Genomic DNA, 23,607 nt, shown 5'->3' on the forward strand with positions numbered 1-23,607 from the left:
CTCTCCCTCCACTATCTCCATCTACAGCATGTGATTTTTAGCACATTGCCAAATGTCAATAAGCAAACAAAGAAGACCACAAGCAAACCTTTAGTATCAGAAAATCTTGTTTTATAAACTGTTGAGAAACACTGACATGTAATGAAACCTTATTCCCTATATGCCTTCCTCTTTGTAAATGATTTGCTTCCCTCCCTTCATGTTTAAATAAACAGAAGTGTGTCTGTATATTTGGTGTTTTTTTCCTTTGGTCTTCATAATCAAGGGCTATTACAGCAATAGATCTTATCTCTAGAATGGCAGTCCCTCTGCACCTTCAGTTCGGATTTTTGTTTATGCTTGGCTGCAATTGAGGCTGTTTCTGATAGTTTTAGGTCAGCCATGATAGACTATGGGTGACACTAAATAAACAAGCTGGGAGTCTGGGACCAGCCAGGAAGGAATGATACTGGGGCTCACAGTTTGATTTTCCTTGATTAATCAACATTTTATTTACAATAACTTACTGTGTAAAATAACTGTATGTCTGGCAAGGCTTTTTTCAGTGTAAGATGTAAGAATTTAAACACAAAGAGAAGCATAACAGGTAAATAGTGTTCAATCTTACACAGGGTTAAGCTTGAAGTTGAAGCTGGGGGTGGGTAGGTATTACTGATTTAATATATGTCTCACTTTTTCTCTTTTTTATGTTCTTACTTTAACTTAAATTCCACTACAGCAACTTCACTGCAAAAACAGGCTGACATGTAGCCTGGCATATAGCATAGTGGACCCTTACTATAGAGTGATAGTTTTCACAGCCTGCACAAAAGGGATCAAAAGATTCAGGAACCTATTTACTACCCTTTTTCCATGGAAGAATCCAGCAAGAAGAAGGAGCAAAATATCCCATACAAGATGGCCTTCATTTTATTGTGAGTTTTGCAATATTCTATGTATTTCTTAAAGCCCTAGTTCCTAGAATCAGAAAATTATGAATGTTCAATCTCAGTTTTCATTTAAAAGAAAAGTAAGTTTCTAGACATCATGGTTGTGGAGAAAAACTTGCATATATGAACCCTAGCAGCTAAAAGCCAGAAGGCAAATAATATGAACCCCAAGTTTATTATTTTATAAAATCTCACTATTTGTAAGTCAGTCTCATGATTTTTGAATGCTTGAGGTTGGCAATACTGCCTATATGAGAATTAAAAAAATGTATAAACCCACCAACTGAGGGGGCAATCAATGGAATAAATGTAGAAAGCCTGGTTTTCATTTTCACTAAGGCACCTTCACACCATTCTGGCCGAATAAAGGGGCCCGAAAATTACTATAAAGGCTAGCGCAGTGTAAACAATCATTGAAAATCAGACCCTAAGTCTTCCACCTTTTCGTTGCTGCTTCAGCTCTGAAGCGGAAAGTCAATACTATCTGATCGCTGATTGATGGCCGGTGTGAAATGAGTTGGTTGTCTCAGTACAGTTCCTAGTGTACAGATGTCCATTTCACAAAAAATTCATCACACTATACATCTCCACTGGCATTCTCTTCAAAGAGGTGAATGACTGAAGAGGCCAGTGTACCTTTTTGTCATTAAAGGTGGCCTGTCTAAAGAAGGAATGAGCACATTAGCAGGGTAGGTTGAGAAAACTCATAGTGCTGTTGTTCATTTAGTTGCTGCTGTGTACATAGAAGGGAGACATCAGTCTCCAAACCTGTCAGCCTGACACCTTCCAGGACCACTGACTTGACTCAAAAATCAAAGTGACAAAAGAATTAAACTCACTAAATCTCCAGTTTAGCCCATTCTTAAACTCATATCTGGTGTAGTAATGCCGTTCAGGGCCACAAATGATAAGCACCATAGCTATATATAAACATTATTGTCTCAAAATCCCAGTTCAGGGATGACTTTGTTGAGAAATGTTAGATATAGTGTAGCCACCTGTGCTGAACTCTGTGAAAATAAACTACTGTGTTAGTAACATGCAAGTGTTTAATATTCTATAGATACATTAATTGATTAAATTGCCTCTAAAAACACTACAATCTTCTGAACTAAGTCTACAGCAGCTCAGACCTTTAGAATAAAATCTTAGCCAGTGTGTTTGACACCTCAGTAGTTTAATTAGTTACACATTTGCCTCCTGGCCAGGTCCAATAAATATGCATGCATTGGCACAGCTGCATCTCAGCTTGCACACTTAAATTAAAAATGTTTCCTCTGAGGCTGTGGCAATCCTGGCATCCGTTCACTTTTCTAGATGCTGCATCAAATCACAAATTGACTGTCCACTCGTAGCCACAGCATAGGTGTACACTTGTTACAACCATGAAAATGTGCTACCAGATTAGCTCTTTGCTCACACAGTGTAGTAATCTCTTTGCTTTGTAGCTTGAGACAATGATACACCCATGCTTCTTGTGACTGAATAATATTTAAACTGCTAAATAAGCTGAATTTCCTCTAGATAGCATTTAAGGCTCATTCCCATATCATCTAGTCAGTTCCACTGCTAAACACATGCGTAACATGTGTACTTTCATTCTACTTTCGGTTTAATGATACAAAGGATACACAATGACTAGACTGGCTTGCTCCATTTGACATTGGGAGGATACTGTCACAGAATCATCTGACCTGTTCTTTCAGTTCAGGAGAAACACCATCCAGGGCCAGTGGTTCACTTCCTCACATGGATCACAGATGCATGCGCCGAGCATTATTACTGTTTTACAATAGACTACCAATTTCTGTTATCAGCACTAGCCCTTCTGATTAGGTTGGTTAGGAAAAAGCCAAAGTCTAAATTGCAATGCAACCCTAACTCTACCCTTTGTGCATATGTATTATAGTACTTCTTTCATGGTAGGATCATATGCAATCTCTCAAATAAAACAGCATAATACTGCATTACAATTTCTTAAATCTTAAATATGTTTTGTAGAATCTTGTAATATTTTGTCATTCTTTTACAATAATAATTACTTGTTATTGATATAGTGGTCCAGAGCATGATAGGTGCTTTACAGAAGAAATATAAAGAAATGGGGTATAATTCTGGCCCACTCAAATCAAAGGAAGGTTTGTCATTGACTTCAAAAGTGACAGAATTTCACCCATGGTGCCTATTCCCTGAGGAACTTACAATACAGTTGTAGATGTGACACAATAAGTGTGATGTCAATGGGAGTTGGGCACTTCACCAACTTAGGTACTTTTGAAGATCCTAGTAGGTGCCTATCTGCATATTTAGACACATAAATACCTATAAAAATCTGGCCCTGAGATACTATGGTGATGGGTGCTAAAGATAATCCTAAAATAGATATTTATAACCTCATCTCAAAGTTAGCAAAGTTTTTATCTGGGAATGAATATCTGTCTATCTGATAAAGAAGCAACCTCCATTCCTGTGTCTGGGTTTGGGAATCTTTCCATTAACTTCAATGAGCATTGGATCAGGCCTTGGTGAGTAATAGAAACTTGACTCATCCTTCACTGCTTGTGTCTAGTCTTTCAAGCTGACTGAAGTTCAGATTGACATAACACTCTTGGGGTTTTATATTCCTCTTTATTCCTTGGACTAGACTGGAATTTACATGGGTAGTAGAGAACAAACATATATTATTTTTAAAGTGTGTGTCTTCTGGTATGTCATTTGTAAAATGTTCAGAATGGTAAATTCCCCTCTGTAAGTAAAGATAATTAAGAATTCATCAGTGACAATAATGACCAGCAAGGAGTAATAATACCCTGGGCTTATGAAGTGTGTTATAGAGGTCTAGGAATCTGAAAGTGGGAAGCAGTGGAGAGTGGGAGATCCAGGGAAGGAATGACAGGTAGGTGTGGGGCTGGGCTGCAGAGCACTGTCCAATCCACTGGCCACTTGGAGATTCCCTAAGAAAGTCAAGAAATCTACGCTGTACTAATTGCTCTTGTTCTCTGTGATGAAGAACCCCCTGTGAGGGGGTCCACAGGATACAGAAGCCATATTAGCCTGGCTAATATGTGGAGAGGGGTCACTGAGGAAACAAGCTAACCTCCCACTGGTCTTCTGGGATCTGTGGTGTTGCGGGTGGTTGATCCTGTGTGTTGTTCTGGTGAGGGGGAAAGGGAGTCAAGCCCTGCATCTCTTACCAATACCTCTGGTGAGCAATTCAGGAGAAATCTCCACCAGGAAAATATTGCTGAGATTTCCTCACCCTAAAGCCACCTCCTTTTTTTCCCAGAGGAGGGGTTGACTGGGTCTCAACTTTTCTGGAGTTTAGTTAAGTACAATGTAACGTTTGATAGGAGAATTGACTTTCTGAAGCTCTGTTCCAGGAATTTTTATATTCATGAGATCCTGGCTAGATGGCAGCAAGAAACTATAATAATGTGTTTTGTCTAAACTGAATAGTATCAAAATGGCTGGATCTGCACAAAAATTACTCTCACTTTATAGTGAACATATATACATTCAAATACAGTACATAAATGAGGCCCACAAACTGAGACTCACCTTCATATTCACCAACCAAGTGGTCATATTTAGAGGATTGTACTTGCAACTAAGAAAAAGAAAGAAATCCTATTTTAAGGCCATCAGATCTCTTCCTTCCTGGACTCAAGTTCTACCATGCACAAAGGAAAGGGAGGAGAAAAGCCTTTCAACTTCTAGAATAACTCTTAATCTAACAAGTTGCAGCACTAGAACAAACATCCAAAATGAGAGAATGGAAGAAAACCATTAGTATGCGAAATTTAAAAGAATGTGGGACTCTCTCACTCTTTGTAATGAGAGATTTACTAAAACCCATAAAGTAAAGTGAAGTCAGCACAAGGGCCCATTCTTAGTGGGCAATCCACTAGGCAATGTCTTAAAGATTGTCCCAAACACGTTGAGTAAAATTCTGCTCTGCCTTTGTCAGAAGATCACCTCCATTAAGCAACTGACTTTTAAAATCTTAGCTGTTGGCAAGGACAATGAAGTTTTCCTGTTTGCCTACTGCACTCTGGCATACCTCATTTCTGGGTATTAAAAGCCCAAATGTTAGAAAAGTGGTTAGAAACTAAGATGACTCATGATATACAAAAACAAAATATAGACAGATAGATTGGTCTACAATCTTGTGTTTATTTCTGAAAGTTCAGTGATTTGAATGTTGTCGAGTCCTTGGCTCTTCCGAACATGAAAATGATCCATATATATGATCAGAATACTAGCTCACTGAGAAGTTCAGACCCAATGCTAACTACAGAACTGGACTCACACCTATTCCCCAGCATAATTGGACTTTGGGGAAGCCAAACATCATTGTTTTGTTTGAATAAAATGAGGCTGTATACTTACTGTACCACAGATCTTAGGGTTTGCAGGATGTAATTGTATACTGTACCTTATATAACAAAGACATTTTTGTAAAGTAGCACTGTCACTTTTAAAAGTGACGGGGCACTGGTTTAGAGCGCATCAGAAAACAGAGTTTCTGCTCAATGAGAAATTGCAGGATAAAAAAAAAGTTCTCAATTGGAATGGAAAGCCAAAATTTTGAAATTTCCTGCTGCAGCTCTTATAAGAACAAAGGTATGGATGCTTTGGCGTGTTGAGCTAGTTAAAAATTTTCCATCACACACATTTCCCTCTAATCAAAAATTCTGCAAAATTTAGATTCAGTATCATTGAAATGTTTCATTTAGATAATGTCAAAACTTTGTAATATAACATGTCAAATTGAAATGAATTGAGATGATAAATTTGAAACAAAACGTTTTTACCTTGTCAAAACAAAACATTTGTACCTTGTCAAAATGAAATATTTTTACCTTAACAAAATGTTTCAATATTATCAAAACAAAATGAGAAAGTTGAAATTATACACTTCATCTTTTTTCTGTTAAGCCAACATGTTCCCATGAAACATTCTGATTTTGATGAAACTGCATTTTCCAATGGAAAACTGTGTTGTCAAAAATGTTTCAACAAGCTCTACTCTGAAGTACTACAGGAGGGACTTTTTCCAAATTTTCTTTTTGTTGTTGTTGATGATGATGTTATTCCTGGAATCACAAAATACAGAGAGAAATCATGTATTCTTCAGGAATTCTCAAGAGGGCATTAAATTAAACTGACAGCATTGTTACTGCTATTCATTTTGAAATAATTATCATAGAATCATAGAATCATAGAATACCAGGGTTGGAAGGGACCTCAGGAGGTCATCTAGTCCAATCCCCTGCTCAAAGCAGGACCAATCCCCAATTAAATCATCCCAGCCAGGGCTTTGTCAAGCCTGACCTTAAAAACTTCTAAGGAAGAAGATTCTACCACCTCCCTAGGTAACGCGTTCCAGTGTTTCACCACCCTCCTAGTGAAAAAGTTTTTCCTAATATCCAACCTAAACCTCCCCCACTGCAACTTGAGACCATTACTCCTTGTCCTGTCCTCTTCCACCACCACTGAGAATAGTCTAGAACCATCCTCTCTGGAACTACCTCTCAGGTAGTTGAAAGCAGCTATCAAATCCCCCCTCATTCTTCTCTTCTGCAGACTAAACAATCCCAGTTCCCTCAGCCTCTCCTCATAAGTCATGTGTTCCAGACCCCTAATAATTTTTGTTGCCCTTCGCTGGACTCTCTCCAATTTATCCACATCCTTCAGGTAGTGTGGGGCCCAAAACTGGACACAGTACTCCAGATGAGGCCTCACCAATGTCGAATAGAGGGGGACGATCACGTCCCTCGATCTGCTCGCTATGCCCCTACTTATACATCCCAAAATGCCATTGGCCTTCTTGGCAACAATTAGCAATTTTAAGGCTACTAATGACATACTACATCTTTTTTTTAGACTGGGTAGGATAAATATAACAACCTGTGGTGACTTTTACTCCTACTACAATTTAATTAGCCTCATTTACTGACCCAATATTTTTTGTAACAGTAAACTCCAAAATGATCTGCTAAAAGGCTACTAAAATAAGGATCTTTTCAAATAAAATCATTCTTTTTAAATAAAAAACTAGCACAGCATAACATTATTTTGAGTGTTTTTAACTACTTTTTTAAATTATTCCTTACAATTGCTAACATTACCAATGGGACTGACAGACTAAACTTAATTGAAGCAAAAAAAGCACCGCTTTGACAAGGTCACTTTTTAAAGTGTAGCTTTGCATAGAAGTTTTGAGTCTTTCTGAATTAATTATTACCTATAAAATTAACTACAAAGAATAATATCTCTGCCATCAAATATTAATAATTATTACAAGCAGAAAACTCTGCCTTTAATGGACGTAAAATTTATGGATTGTAATGGCCTACACTAAATCTGGAAGATTGTGGCTAGTGAAAAAATGGATCAGGGAGCAATGAAAGACTTGGAGTCTTAAAAGATACTTGATAAGAGTTGCTTAAATTTTGCAAATTTAGATCTGTTGGGACAAATATATCTCTATTGTCATATCACCCTAGTCAGTGAAGTTATATTAAGGATGTATTTAGCCGTAGTTTTTTAAAAAAGTTAAGCTGATGGAACTGCAATCAAATCATTTAAGACTCAAATAAAAATATTAATTGTAACATGTTATTAGTTCAAAAATAGCCTTTTAGTCAAATGGAAAAATGTAAGAACCAATAGCTAGATGCTGAGGTCAGCAATGTTCAGATGGGAAACAAGAGGCAAATTTTTGGCAGTGAGGACATTCAACCATCAAAACAGATAACCAAGGAAGTGATAAATTCTCCATCACTTGGAGTCTTTCAATCAAGGTGTCTTTCAAAAAGATATCCTCTCTTTCAATACAAGTTGTTGGGATACAGTTTGTGTTTTCCAACAAGCTGTGTGTGTGTGTGTTTATTTGTTTGTTGATGCTGTCAGGAGAACTGGGGACCTTTGTGTGTGACAAAGACAGAACCCCGAGTTCCAGCTTCTGTTTAATCGAAGGCATAGAACATAGGACAGTATTTCTCCAGTTCTTAGAATGGCTTCCCTGGGAAGGCTCTGTTCCCTTGCCTGGGAGCCTCCAGCAAACCCAGGGAAAATGGTAATATTTTTACTTTCTTGCTGGATTTTTATTTCACTTATCCCTGCTGTTGCTGATCACTGAAAACACTGAACTGACAGTTATGCTATTGCATGAGGCACTAACCCAGCAACAAGGCAGACCAAAAAAGAACAGGTTTATCCCTAAATGCACCCTTGGTTTTCAAAAAGAAAAGGAGGACTTGTGGCACCTTAGAGACTAACAAATTTATTTGAGCATAAGCTTTTGTGAGCTACAGCTCAAGTGGGCATAGGTAGCATTTTAATGCACCTCTTCTTCCACATATTTAAATCAGAGAAAGCATGACTAATTTTTCTGAACCTAAGGGGAGTAATGCTCTGATTCTGATAAAGTTTGAAGATTGTTGATATTGGGCATCCTTCGTTACTTTGGGCTAAATTTTCAAACAATGGTTCTTGAAATGGGCATGCAAGACATGTGCATGTGCATAGGTACAAATAGCAGTCTGCCAACATCGTAAGTACTTTCTTGTGGAAACAAGATCAGTGCACACAGGTACTTACATGCTTAACCTGTCTGTTGGATACATTCCACAACATGTTTTGAATATGCAAATACCTATTTGTACCACAATTATTTGGCCCATACAAGTGTGTCATGTTTGTTCAGTGAACAAATGTCTGTTTAAATGGAGTAACCCATTTTTGTGCACACATCCTTCTGTTTTCCCCTGGACAAATGCCATTTACATGTTCTCATACTCATATTTTAAGGATTACAATCTGGGTGCCATTGTCTGAAAGGATGACATTTTTGGTGTGCCTGCAATAGCCGGAGCATATGCTCTGACCTCAGTCCCACAACAAGTACAATAGACTCTCTGAAGGTGGCTTTTTCTTTCCACATAACTGCCCAAAGGCAGTTAAATATCTTTGAGGAGGAAAACAACAATAATAACACAACCAAAATATTCCCACAGTGGACTATACAAATAAAGAGCCCCAAACTTTCCAGAGTATCTTAATGAGGGTTAAAGGTCAATGCTAAATAAAACTGAGAAACAGCAAGAACCAAGATCCTGTTTCCATTTTAATGTGACTCTTGTTTATGTTTTGCTTTCAGCCGGGGAAAGACCGAAACAATTCCATTTGCAAGGACGCCACAAACACACTGGATATTACATCTGGAAGAATAGGTTTCTGTTCCACAGAACTGAGGTGGACGTTAGTTCACTCAGAACAGAGATATGATAAATGAAGCACTAACAGATAAAGTTTCTGCCCAGGCTTTTTTCTAAAATTTGCAAATCTAGGCAATGGCCTTAACTCCACTTTATGTAAACCCTACAGTCCTAAAAGTTTACTTTTAATTTCAACATAACTGTTAAATAAAACAACATTTATGAGCAAATTTCAACCTCAGAATTTATCATGCCTGCAACTAGCACAATATTAAACAGAGAAGAGCTGAAACGAAAATCCAAGATCCAAACACTTCTTAGTTTTGAGGGTATTTGAAATATGAACCCAAATTCTAATTTTGCAAATGGTCCTCAACTATATAATACATTGAACAAAAACGCTTGCCTGATCACTTCTGAATTCTGAGTCCTCAAAAATCCCAATCTTGATCTGGATCCAAATTTTGTGGCTTGATTCCATTGCTTAGCTTGAAAGCAATTTTGCACAGGGACCGTCTTTTTGTTATATATGCGTACAGTGCCTAATGCAATGGGACTTATATGCCTACTCTCCAATACAAATAAATACATAGATAGTTGAATTAATAATAATAATCTCTAATATTAAACTCTGAAATAATAAGCATGTTATTTGTTGAAGTTTGAGTAGCAATGAGGCAGTCTATTTTTAAACTCAGGTGTTCCTGTTTAGAGCTATGTGCAGCTCAAGAGTTAAAATGTGGATGCAAGATCCTTCAAAATATTATTCCTTATTGGATGGAGGCATTTGACTCTGGGATGTGGCTGAATATCGCTGAATTCAATTTAATCACCGAAGGCTGATGCCCAATCTCAGGGATGGAGCCCCAGATATTGCAAACTAATATTGTGTGATCATCGGATTCCTGAGCATAACAAATGCATCCCCTGCCATTGAAAGAGTGAGGTTCTTTTCAAACTGACTGATGTCAATCAGCTGTGAAAGGAACTTTAAAGAGGCCTTCTTCCTGGATGGAAACTCTAAAATGGAGCTCAGCTAGGGAGTGGAGAGGCACAGTAATTTATCACAAGTAGTGACTGCAGTAAGTCCTCCTCCCTCATTGCCCAAATACGAGTTAGCTTTGTTTTTTCACTTCAAAAAAGAAATTAACGGTCCCCAGAGCTAACCCTAGCAGAGCAATACAAGGAGGTTATTACCTGGAGCCAGAATATAATGTTAATTTTACTAATAATGATTAATAATCAGTCTCTACCTGTGTGGGGCTGCTGTAACTCATGTTGCCCATATGTCTCTAGCATGTGTGGACTGAAGGGAAGAGTAACAGGCACATCATTGAATCAGAGGTTGGGCATATCAGAACAAGACGCACATTTACAAGATTACACAATTCCCTGAGCAGCTTTACTGCTCCCGGATACAGAAGTGGCTCATTATTTTGTTTAGCTCTTGTTCAGGAAACCAATCTTTTATCCTGGATAAATCAGGATACAGCTACCACCTGTGGAATAATGGTGTTTGTTCCCCCCCAGAATGCCAAACATCTTCTCTGCTGAACAGGCCCCTCACACAATCATCTACTGCATGTGAAATTATTTTTTCCTTCACAGATACAGTTATCATCTTAAAAGCCATAGCCCTAATAATGTTAAAGGAAAACTGCTGTGCTCCCTTGTGATACTTACACAGCTAAATTTATTTACATTAATAATAAAAAGCATGAGTGCAGTGTAATAGTTGTTTGTGTCACTCATATAGTCTAACTGGCCCAATAATCTCCATATTCCCACTCATATTCCACAAATCTTGACACTTAATAATTTAATTATGGCCATTCATTTTCTAAAAAGAGAAAAAATCCTCATTAAAAATTTGATCTTTCCATTCTATGTCACCGAAAGATGTTCAGGGTTGGGGTGGGGATTATTTTTGTTTTTTGTGTGTTTGTTTTTTTTGTTTCTTTCTTTTCTTTTACTGAATTTCAACCATCCATTTCAGTGCATGCTAATTAAGGGTAACCGTTTCCAAATATAATGGTGTTTTCTTTCACGAGGCAATCTTGTTGGGGATGAGATTTCAAATTTGGCAAGTCATCTGGACTCCCCCTGTAACAGTAAAAGGAATCCATCTGAAATCAATAAAAAATAAGAGAACATCATGAAATTCAAATTGTAAAAAAATATTTTACATAGAATAGTGTAAATCCTGTTCATACTAATAGGTCTTATACTTTACCCTAAAGCTCACTAAATAAAGAATCTCCTAGATCACTGAAGGAAACTTTTTGGTCTACCATGGAAACATTAAGCCCCAGAAGAGCTATGGCATCAGTAGAGAAGACCTTAATTCAAATGATGGTCTATTAGTAGATATTTGGGGCCCAGATCATGTAGGATAGTTCAATTAAAGGAGTTATAAACTGAACAAAGTCTTCTGTGGAGACCTTGGAGCACTCTTCTTCACTCAAGAGATGAGACAGTACATTCTACCCTAGCTGTATCTTGAGGCCTTTTCAAGGGTAGCCACAAGTAAAGCTCATTGCAGTAACCTTGAAGTTACAAAGACCTGGACTGATGTTATGGGGTCTGCTTAAAAGAGGAACAGTCAATCACCATGCCAGTCATAGAAAGGAAATTGCACTATTTGCCAATACTGAAATTCCAGGAGCAGTGATGGGTAAGAAATGTCCCTGAGACTATGATTCATCTTGACAACACTGGAAAAGGCACACACCTCCACTAAGAAGGTGAGCTCACTGTCCCATTTGTTTAAATGTGTCACCACTTGTTTGGTGTATTTTTTCAGCTTTATGTAGGTTGAGACTAAGCCAGTTTGCATCTGGACACTCTCTTAAAAACTAATATTCTTTTGTAGGATAAACTAGTATTTGGTGCTTATTCACAAAGAGCCTTTTTCTGTAGTTCGTTCAATGGGACAATTCCCAATACCATTAGTGAGTGTTTTGCCTGCATAAGGACTATAGGTTAGTGTTTAAATTCCATAAATTAAGGTGCAAATGAGCATGAGACAAACCAGGGTTGGGTGGCAGTTTGGCCTATATACATTTTTCAAGACGAAAATCAGTTCAGATTCTTCCTTACTATTCATCTCTTTCAGGCAATAAGAAAGCTCACAGACTGAAGTATCTAGGTTTGACCAAAAGTAAATGTAGATCTGAATGTCATACCTACATTAGTAAAATGGCTGGTCAAGCATTTCATTATGTCTCTAGAGATAATACACACAGACTGAAAAGGAAGCTGAGAAAATGGAGCCAAGTGGAAAACTGCATATGAGGGTCTTTACAGAGGAAGAGTAAATATTTCTTACCATCCTTATTGGCCTCTTAGAGACAAAGGACACTTAGAGACGCAGTGCCCTCCCTGAGCAAAACAGGGCGAAACTCTGTTCAGGAAAAAGTGGCATTTTCATAACTTCCTGTGCTGGTCAAATTATCTCAGATCTGATCAATCTTTTCAGGACAATACATGGAAATTCCTTGCAGCAGGCCTATAAAGGAGTTAAGGCAATTCACATTCAACAGACTGCTCTGCTACCCTGAACAGTGAAATAAATTAAATACTAATACTCACTTTTCAAAATGTATTACCTGTTTAATTTAGACATTTAACTGTATGGACAGGCCCTGAAAGCAAAGGCCTCGGCCATATGTATACCACCAAAGGTACGCCTACTTTTTGAGCTGTGAGGTATGATTCCAGCTTGTGTAGACATGCTCGTGCTAGGTCGGCTCGAGCTAACATAAAAAAATGGTAGTGCAGCTGGGGTAGAAGAGGCAGTGGCTCAGGCTAGCCACTAGAATATGCACCTCCCCAGACATCTCTGTAAGTACTCGGGAAGCTAGCCCAAGCCACTGCCCGTGTTACCAAGGGTGCACTTCTATTTTTAGCACTCTAGCTGAAGTAGAACTATCACAGGTATGTCTACACAAGACAGAATCACTCCTCACAGATCAAATGTACACATACCTCCAAGAATCAGTGTGTCAGACCTTCAGTTGGTGTCAATTGTCATAGCAGTTGACTTTGATAGAGCTATGACAATTGACATCATCTGAGGATCTGCCCCAGTATTGTTTTTGGCATATTGGTTGTGATGACCAGAAATATGTTACCCAATGCTTTGAACATTCTTGTAGATAACACCTCTTTTCTTCCTCATGTTTGTCATTCCTTGTACCACGTGTCTCTGAGTTCTCTGTGAAAAAGAAGAAAAAATATCCTTTGTGTCATGTTCTAACCTCCTGAAGGAATAACTAAAAATGAAAAGGACTGTAGTCACTACTGAAAAGGCACTTCTGCTAACACTTCTAAATGTCCCTTAACCATGTACTCCTACTTACTTTGTAATGATTGCATGTTTTCCCTTTGGGCCCACTAAAGTATTTAATTGCAATTACACTCATTTACATAGCAGATGAAGCTAATTGCTGGTATTAGTTACCAAATGTATGCTTGTATTGTGAGGGTAAAAAAATGCCCTACAGAAAAGAAAATGACTATGCCTCTAATTAAGGAGCTATGAGTCAAAATGAGCTTGTTCAGAGATGTAAATATAGAATCAAGGGCTTTCAGAGCTCTGAAGTGCTCTTTATTACCCCCAATCAATTCCCATATTCCAGAGATAACATTGGCAGACTTAATAACATATACAATGTACTATTTTCATCTTCTCAGATACAGTGGTGATGGGTGCAGTGTAAGAACTGAGACAGATTCAGATTTCTGTGGTGTTGCTAGACATAAATGTAGTTGCCCTACTGATAAGATGATGTGCTACAGCTACATTGAGCTTATTTTATTAAGCTATCCCATCACTCTTTCTTCAGAGCCAAACCCTAGGCGAGATCTTTTTTCTGCCTTTACTTTTACTCTCATTGACTGAAGGCCAATGGGCCTGATTTGGCACTCAGTTACACCCATGCGAGTCTGGAGTAACAACACTGAAGGGAATGTGAGAGGAGAATCAGACCCAGTTTCTGGTGACTGTATGAAGATTCCTGTAATCTAAGTTAGACTCAGTGAACCACAATAAGAAGAGATGTGGGGATAGCGAGCAGGAGGATGTCATGTGGATAAGTGGATGTGAGTTTAAAACTGTCCACAAACAAGTGCAAAACTAATGCATTATCCTCCTTCCAAACCTTCCTTCTAAAATACCCCTTTTCCAGGATGCCACAAAAAAACTAAATAGTGTGCTGAGATGACTGCCTATCTATCATGCTGACTAATATTGTCCCATTGTCTCCTTATACTCCCCAGTCTGTATCCATCTGTTGTCTCTTGTCTTGTACTTAGATTATAAGCTTTCTGGGTCAGGGACCATTTTTTGTTCTGTTTTTGTACATCACTTAGCACAATGGGGTCCTAGCCCATGATTAGGGCTCCTGGGCATGACAATAATACGAATAAATAATAATATATGTTAAGTCAACTTAGACTCTCTCTAACATCACTTAGATTCAGATCTAAATTTGCATCTAAGTAAATCTATGGACTGTAAGTTGGGGTAGGGAGCGCAAGGGGGAAGAAGGTATCGCTCACACAAGTTATGCCTATTTAGGCTCCCAACAGACTTAGTTAGATTTACTTATGCTTAGATGCCACATTGTCTGAATTTAGTTCTTTGGCTCTACATTTCATTGCAAAATGTTAAGCCACCTCTACCTCCTTTCCCACCACCCCCAGAAAAACTACATTAAAATAAAACTTCTCTCTGATCTTAAAATATGCTGGGTTTGATTTCTGTTGCCCTTCATCTTGTGCAGACACTTGCCCCAGTGCAAAGTGAATGCAAACTGAGTATAAAACACACCACATGCTGGTGTAGATGACTGTACAAAATTCAGGGCAATGAAGAATCTATCCTCCTTGCTTTATTAATGTTGCCATTGCTAGATGCTGCTCTGTGATAATATTCCATTCTGCACGGCTCAGTTACCTACACAGGTCATTTCATTGAATGAGACTGGCTGGCTGCCAAATATCAGCCTCTCCCTATTTTCTTTGTTAAAAAGGCAAAAAAGTCCCAAACCACCCAAAATGCATTCCAGGGATACCATAGCCTTTCCCTCCTAAGTGCATAGGTTTTTTTTAAATATAGACCTCTGGAGGACTAATCCCAAATGCCATGATGACAGGCATCGGAGAGTGTCGTTTTTCAAACTTGTGTGAAAATCCATTTCAAGCCATCTCCCCGCTTCTTGTGTTTCATCTCATTTCTGGAGAACTCATGCAGTATAATTACTGAACTACTGTGCAAAATATAAACAGGACATCCTTTCAGATAGAAGATCCCAACATACTAAAAAGTACATGCTGTAGTTCTCATACTCTTCTGGAAACAATCTCAAGCCTTCCACAAAAAGATTCTGTAGCTGGGAAGCCTGTCTGCTAAAGCGGGATATAAACATAGCCCTTAAAACAAAACAAAACAACTTCTAGTCTTACTGCTTGATTTGTTGCTATATCTCAGGATAATTATCCTTGCATTAGAGCAACCCCTGCAGGCTAAAGCTGTTGCCTACTCTACATGACCTCAGCCTATTAAGCTTGTCCAGTAATTAAGAGGTAATTAAGAAACCACTACATTAGAGCTGCCAGTGGATATGCAATATGTGAGATACTTTAAACACCACAGTATTTAACGCATTGGGTCCCCCTTTTACCACTGGACCTGAGTCGTTGCTTGGCTCTTTGCCATGCTGCATTTATCTGGAAAGGTTTTAATCTCCCTAAACCCCAAAAATTAGAACAAATCTATCAAGTCTCTAGCATGGGAACATATTTATTTTTCACACTGACTGATCAGTGGACCAGCAGGACGCCAATGTTATCCACACAGAGACTCTGTGCTAGAGTGGTCCCCATAAACTTCCTAACAGCATGGCTACAATGGAGTCATGGTAACAGAGCTCCAGCTGCTGGCAGATGCCTCAGTGACCCCCTGAGAGAGGGACCGCCACCATAGCAGGGAGGGATTTACAGACAGGATTCTGTAAATTTTTCTGGGGTCTCCACAAGTCTAGTGAGGGGGATATATTATGCTAGTCTCATTCCCATGCTGCTCTCTACCTGACTTTCTCACACATGGATCCCTGGAGCCACAGAGCACCTTCTGTGAAGGACAAAGGGTGGTGGGACACTGCCACAGAAACAGTGTAGTCCCCCTCTGTGTGAGAGGTGTGACCTGCACCCTTCATCATGCAGATTATGATCGGACTGTTTGTTCCCTAACGCTAGAGATGGGCTCTAATCATAACCCTATATCCTGACACTTTAAAAAAGGTATAGATACTGAATCTAACTTTGTAACTGGGACCTTTCTCAGGCTGAATCCAACTCCCAGTTGGAACACCTCAACACTGGTAAAGTTCATGGCATGGGCCCACCCTTCTCCACTGGGTCAGATGTTATTGCATAACTACCATTTGCTTTTGCTTGGACTCCGATCTCCCCTCCTTAGCATTACTGTGGTTGTTTCCCACAGTGCCATGCAGTGGATGGAAGAATATGGCTCTTAACGAGGCTGCAGGGAGGTGGAAGATTTGGCAGTGCTTCCTAGAAAGACTGTAGTGGTTTGAACAGAGGACCTAACAACTCCTAGGATGAAATTCTAGCCTCACTAAAGTGAATGGTATCCCCCCGCCCCCCGCCCCCCGCCCCCCCCCCAGCCCCATTGACTTTAATAAGGCCAAGATTTCATGGGTGAGTGCTAACCCTGACTCTGATACTAATTCTCTTTGTAACTTTGGCCATGTCACTTTACCTCTCTTCCTCACTTTTCCTGCCTGTGAAACAGGGATAATTATGCTGGATGTAGATATGAACTTGTAATGCTTTTTATGTTTTATTATATACTGAAGCTTTGTATTTCTAGGAACAGCCCCATGTGCAACAACAATTCAGTAATAGAGGAGACATACACACTGCTTTTTCATGGAGGTTTTTGTTCTTTAATAATATTTACTTGCCTATCAGTAGGACTGTTGTGAGGATTAGTTAGGTAAAATATATTTTAATGTGCTAAGTAGCGCAGCATTACCGCACCTCAGTTCAGCACCTGTTTTGACAGTGAGACTTAAATAAGTAATAGTAAAATGAAAGAGCAATTTGATTGATTGTTTGTTTAGTCCAACAGCCTAATTATTTTCAATTTCATTTTTTGAAGTTCTTCACGTATCTGTCAAATCTTCATCGGGGGAATTATCCCTGTCACATCTCTATTATTTCTGCCATAATTTTAATTCGGTGGATTATCAAGAATTGGATACACAGCAAACTGCATTAGTAACATCTGAGCACCTTTTAATTAGCTAGGGAGCCAGAACTAGTAAGGGTGTTTGGCAGACGGCAGAGAGACCAAAGCAGTGGAAAGCCTCCTGGAGAGGGAATGCAGCAGAAGAAGCATTTGCAACCTATCCTCCAGAGAAATCCAACAGTGTAATCCCCCGAAGTGGACAGTGATATCTGGAAAGGAGCACAGTGGGGGGACCCACTGATTCAGGACAATCCTGATGCAACCTGCATTTTTAGAATCCTGCGGAACTCTTACAGATGACTAAATGCCCTTCTTTAGTAAATCCCCAGAGAAGCACAGCTATGGAAACATCCTCTCCCCTCCCCAGGAGTGAGGCACACCCTAGGTGCAGTGGCCCTTGTGGTTTGTACCTTTTTTAAAAAAAAAATCAGAGAAGATGTATTAATATCTTGATATTCAAGCCACGAGATCATACATGTCCCTGGAAACTAGACTGGATTGACTCAGTTATGACTGACAGAGGCAGGTTTCATTGCAAAATGTTTACCACTAGATGGAGATGAAGAAAGCATACAAGAGAGCATTTCTGGATATCATCTTAGAATAGAAGACAGCAATCAGGCATATGTTAATTTGAAAAGATCTTACAGATGTGTGTAGTAGTTTAAAAGTATAGAGTTTTGGGAGCCATGTCCAGAGGGAATCTGGACCAGAGTGGTGATGCAGAGTAGCCGGAGACTGCACTTAGCAGGAAAATTAAAGACTCAGAACTGAGAGGGAGAAAATAGTCCATATAGAGGCCTGGAAAGGAAAATCCATCCTGACAAGAAAGTCTCCTGTGCCGGGACTCCATTTACCTGAGTCCACCCTTGAAGATGAATGATTTTTCTTAGCACCTAAATTCTCTTTTTTTACAGCCAAAACAATATCTCTTTTGAGATCAGGACAAGGAGTAATGGTCTCAGGTTGCAGTGGGGGAGGTTTAGGTTGGATATTAGGAAAAACTTTTTCACTAGGAGGGTGGTGAAACACTGGAATGTGTTGCCTAGGGAGGTGGTGGAATCTCCTTCCTTAGAAGTTTTTAAGGTCAGGCTTGACAAAGCCCTGGCTGGGATGATTTAATTGGGGATGGGTCCTGCTTTTGAGCAGGGGGTTGGATTAGATGACCTCCTGAGGTCCCTTCCAACCCTGATATTCTATGATTCTATGATCAGCACCTAAGCCAGATAGAAGCTTTTTGCTTTGGTTACAGATGCTGACATGATTTTGTGAACAAGGAATTCTTTGAGACCCTACCATGGAAAACATCCCATAACAATAGCTTATATTATTACAGATCATGTTCTTCACTTAAATGTCCATTGGCACTATTGCTTGAAACCATTAAAGAGTGCTTGCAAAAGAGAGAATGGAATCACAAACATGTTTTAAAAAGCTGTTCATAGAAGCCTTAGACTTAGTGAGGGCTGATCTGAAAGACATCAGTGTAGTAATTGTAATGTCCTGACACCATGTATGGTTTTGTTTCCTTGCATGGATATAATAAAAAGGGAGTAAGAAATAATTTAATCAGAGAGGTTCGGAGAGTTAGAATAAAATATACTGATGATACACTCAGATACCAGGAAGAATTGCATCACAACTAACGATAGGTATTTCTATACGATCTAACAGCTTATAACAGTCTGCTAAACAGAACCAGCAAAATAGTACTACTTGTAATAGTGTTATCTGGGACTCCCAGCTATACTCCTGTCATTACTTGGCAGAATTTCTCTTTTACTAAGGGATATTTGAGGTACAGAACATCATGATTTGAGGGAAACTTATAAAGTGTGGAGCAAATGTGGTCATTTTTCCCTTTAGGAGCCAAACTGAGTAATCAGATGTTAGAAGAGTCATCCCTAGTGCTATAGAGTCTCTAAGAGATAATAAACTGAATTATATGATGCTAAGGGGAAAAGCTGAGGACTCATATTAAGGATGTTTTATGTACAGAGGGACATGAGTCATACAAAAAAGATTTAATTGGTTATTAGAAGAAAGATATTAAAAATGAATGTTGACTTAAGTCAGATTTCAACTTGTACAGTGCTAATGTGCACTATGGGCCTGATTTTCAGAAACTGATTTTCACAGGTCAAAATGAAGTCAACATGAGCTGCAGGAGCTCAGCGGTCTGAAAATCACTCATTAATAGTGTACATGAGATAACCTTTTATCAGTTATACGTCTAAACAGGCCTGTGAGTCAATAATGGTTCAACGTGTGTGCGCCCATGAGCATTCTTCTTATTTTCTTTGAGGAGCTCTCCACCTGCTGAAAAAGATGCCTTTTCAGATAAATCACACATGCCTCATGCGTTTAGATATGGGTTATGATTAGACATAGCCATATTGACCAATGAATAAACTGAGCCAAATCAAGACTAGTGAGAGATTCTTTGGAATCAACATCATCTTTTCAATGAGAAAACTTTGTACTAAATGTCCTGCTTTATCCTTGTTTCAATATTGGATCTATCAACTTAAATTAAAAATGAAGAGAAGGCAAACTGCCTGGTGTATTTATTTCTTTTATATAGTTCAACAAATAAATGTGCACAAAAAGCACATACAGATGAAGGTGGTTTTACCAAAAATTAAAAATATCATAAATCAAAAGTAAAACCAGAAGTTCCTCAAATCAGGAGATAAACCAAAATACATCAAGCCCAAACAAGAGCTATCTTTATCCCATGTACAGCAGCTCTTTTTATGTTCCTTTCTCTGCCACAGCCTGGAGAAACAGATGGGACGTGCAGCATAATTCAGAGGTTGCAAATGTGGGCTATTTCCAATCAAAGTAGAGAGTAGGTTCCAAAGGTGAAGGCCTCTCATGGACAATGAGTTCCCTCTTTGGCAGCTCACTCTCTCATTGTACCAAGAGGAGGCCAATTTGAGTGCCACCATTGAACAGAACAGTATCACACAGGAAGATTCTCTTAAATAGGCAGATCCCAATAGATTTCAGGTCTTTATAGGTCGAAACACTTCCATCTCCACTTGGAGAGCTTTGGCTCCACCGACTGTTCTTCCTGTCAGCCCCCGCTCCAGCCCCAGAGCACTCCCTGCATTTAAGACTTGTACAAGAGTAGCAAAGATGCCCCCTGAATGGAACTGGGTGAATAACAGGCTTTTCACTTGGACTGTGATCCTGAAAAATAAAGACAAAAATTGTTTCTGGTTGAACCGAAAACTAAATGTTTTGAAATTTTCAGCAAATCTAAAAAAAGGGGGAGGGGGGCAGCAAAATGTTTCATTTTGACAAAATTGATTGATTCTTTTTAAACATTTTTGACTGTTGTTAAATAACATTAAAAGAAATTTTGAAAAAAATAATTCTGAATGGAAAAAATAAAAAAACTTCATTTAGAAAATGTCAAAATGAAAAGGTTTGGAGAGTTGGAAACATTTTTTTAGGGTTTTTTTTTTTTTTTTTTTTTTACAATTTGGCAAAAATGACACAAATTAGCAAAAGGTTTTTGTGTTGCCAAATCTGCATCTTTCACTGAAAAACAAAAGTTCTGCCTGAAACATTTCACCCAGCTCTACCCTGAGCAGCTGCTATCACTGGGTCTGGTAAGGCAGTCACCCTTCTGCCTGCCCTTTGTCTTTTGGCTGTACAGCATAGAGAAGCCATAAGACAACAATGAATCTGACCTGAAACTGCTCACGGTTGCTCCAGTCTAAACCAGCGTAAGTGAGATCCAAATTAGGCCCAAGACATTTTGTTAAGATCAAGTTCAATTTTGGTTCAATATCTGATATATCCACTATCTGGGGTGTACAGTATATCCTGCTCTCGGAGGAGAACAGACTTTTACAATCTAATAGTTCTTTTCCATTTCTATAATCACATCCTATGAACCTAAATAGTAAATATGTTTACTGATAAAGGAGGTTACAGTATACACTGTGCTTACTACATTGTCTCTCCTGTTGCTGATTAGTGAGAAAGAGAGAGATAAAAGAAGAGACATTTAAAGGGTGTACTTGATAATGCAGTAGTTTGAGTCTTTTGTGATAAATCACCATCTTAGAGGCAGATAAGTATAGGGATAGCATCTAATCACTTCAGTACACTTTACCCGCCTGGGGAGGATCAAAAGTGTTGTGGTAGATTTAGAAAGTTGGCAGTATTTTACATGTAAAGGCAAAGAGTAATACAGGTTGGTTTTTTTAACAAAACATGGTCTTAGAAATTTTGGGGACAGCTTCCTAGGTTTTATATAAGCCAGATATATATGCATACATATAAGCCATTATATTTAAAAACCATTCTGTTCTTCTTTTCCCAGGTCCACTGGGGGAGGGAAGGAAGGAAGGAAAGAGAGCAGTAGGGAGAATGTTAAAATAGCTCGCTTGTTTTTCACTCACAGGACAGATGGTGTGCAAGTTAAAAAAAATAAACCCCAATCTGAAATAGTATACCAGCTGTACCATAGTTGGTGTCTATACGGAAGGTAGTGTGGTCCATTGGATAGGGCACTGGATGAGGAGTCAGAGGTTCTATTCTTGTCTCTCCCACTAACCTGCTATCTGACTTTGGACAAGTTAGTTTGCCTCTCAGTTTCCCCATCCATAAAATGAGATACTGATCTTACTTTGTAAAGAGCTTGGAGACTGATAAATGAAAACACAATATATAAGAACTACATTTTTGTGGCACATGTGGGGTCTATAAACGGCACGCAAAACATTTTTACTTCCCTGATCAATGAACATAATGCTGACAGGAAGAAAACTCTGTGTGGAGGATATTAATTCTACTTTGGACTTCTCCAGAGCAGTGATCCCTTAACATCCCAAATTGTAAAACAAAATGCATGGATTATTTTGTGATACCTCCGACAGGCCCACAAAAAGACCAAAGACATTCCACTCAGTCAGAACTTCCAGGATGTAATCCTTAGACTCTTGGATTTGGGGAAGGTGCTGTCCCTTACAAATCAAGGATAATTTGCAATGCACATGCTTCACGTTTTTTCAAGAGGCCAAGCATTCATTTTTTACACATTTTTCTCCTGCCAAAAAATGTTCTGTAATGCCTTTTGCCCTCCCATCAGTTGTTAGTCATTGTCCTGAATCCCAGGGAAAAGTTGATAGAATCACTGTGATCACAACTTAATCCGAAAGAGACCATCTGCATACCTCCTATGATGATTCAGAACATAGAAAAACTCGTGATTTATGTCTTTTTCCAAAGAATAAGGGCTAGCTGCAGAAATTACATTAATTTTGATTGGTCATGACTTTTCAAAACCATACAAGGGAATCTCTCCCACAGCCAGGGGAATTTTTTTTCTACCAGGCTCTTATGAAAAAGCCATGTTAAATTTTCAAAGTAAGCACTGTAGCTAACATCGCACCTCTCCTGAAGCTCTGGAATACTAATGGCTTTGAAGTTATGGCATGAAAGTAAGTGGCAGGAATGTTTTATGTTGCAATGAATCTATTCGCTGTGTACTGCCCCTCTGAATGTACAAAATCTTCTGTTTGTCTACTGTGTATGTATGGGTGGGGAGGAAACATGGCTGTGATAGAATCCAAGATGGAGGATGAAGTGAGATCCTCATTCTGCTTTCTCTTTGCTCTCCCATAGAGACTTTGGCTCTGGTTCTCCACTGCCTATCTAGTGATTTACACCTGAGAAAAGAGGGTGTAAACTCTACCATTCTGCCTTTTCTACTTCTTCTTTATCGAAAAAAAAGATTCCCTACACCAAAACACAGCATTTAAGTTTGGTATGAGGGATTAGGGAATTTCTTTAGTGCTGGAGTTCTGGTATGGATAAATGTTTGTTAACTTATTTGCTTCATATTCTGGTGGTTTCTGTGGACATTAAAAATGCTGTGGCATTAATCATAAAACAAATGACTACATGGGCGTCTTTTTAAACATTATTCATTCGGTGAAATAATCTCATCATACATTAAATGGCATCAATGTTTAAAACTGCCTATGTGGGACTTTGCTAAGCATATGAAGGTGATTGGCTTTATATGTAACTACAAGCTTTTGTAAAATGTACACGGACATTAGATCAGTAAACATAAAAATAACTACAGAAAACTCTGTTACTGTTGCAGTGGTTTTGGAGATGATGAAGATGTATCTAAAAAAGGCTTACCAGACTG

The sequence above is a fragment of the Lepidochelys kempii genome, chromosome 6 (genome assembly GCF_965140285.1).
Source record: "Lepidochelys kempii isolate rLepKem1 chromosome 6, rLepKem1.hap1, whole genome shotgun sequence".
Lineage (NCBI taxonomy): Eukaryota > Metazoa > Chordata > Testudines > Cheloniidae > Lepidochelys > Lepidochelys kempii.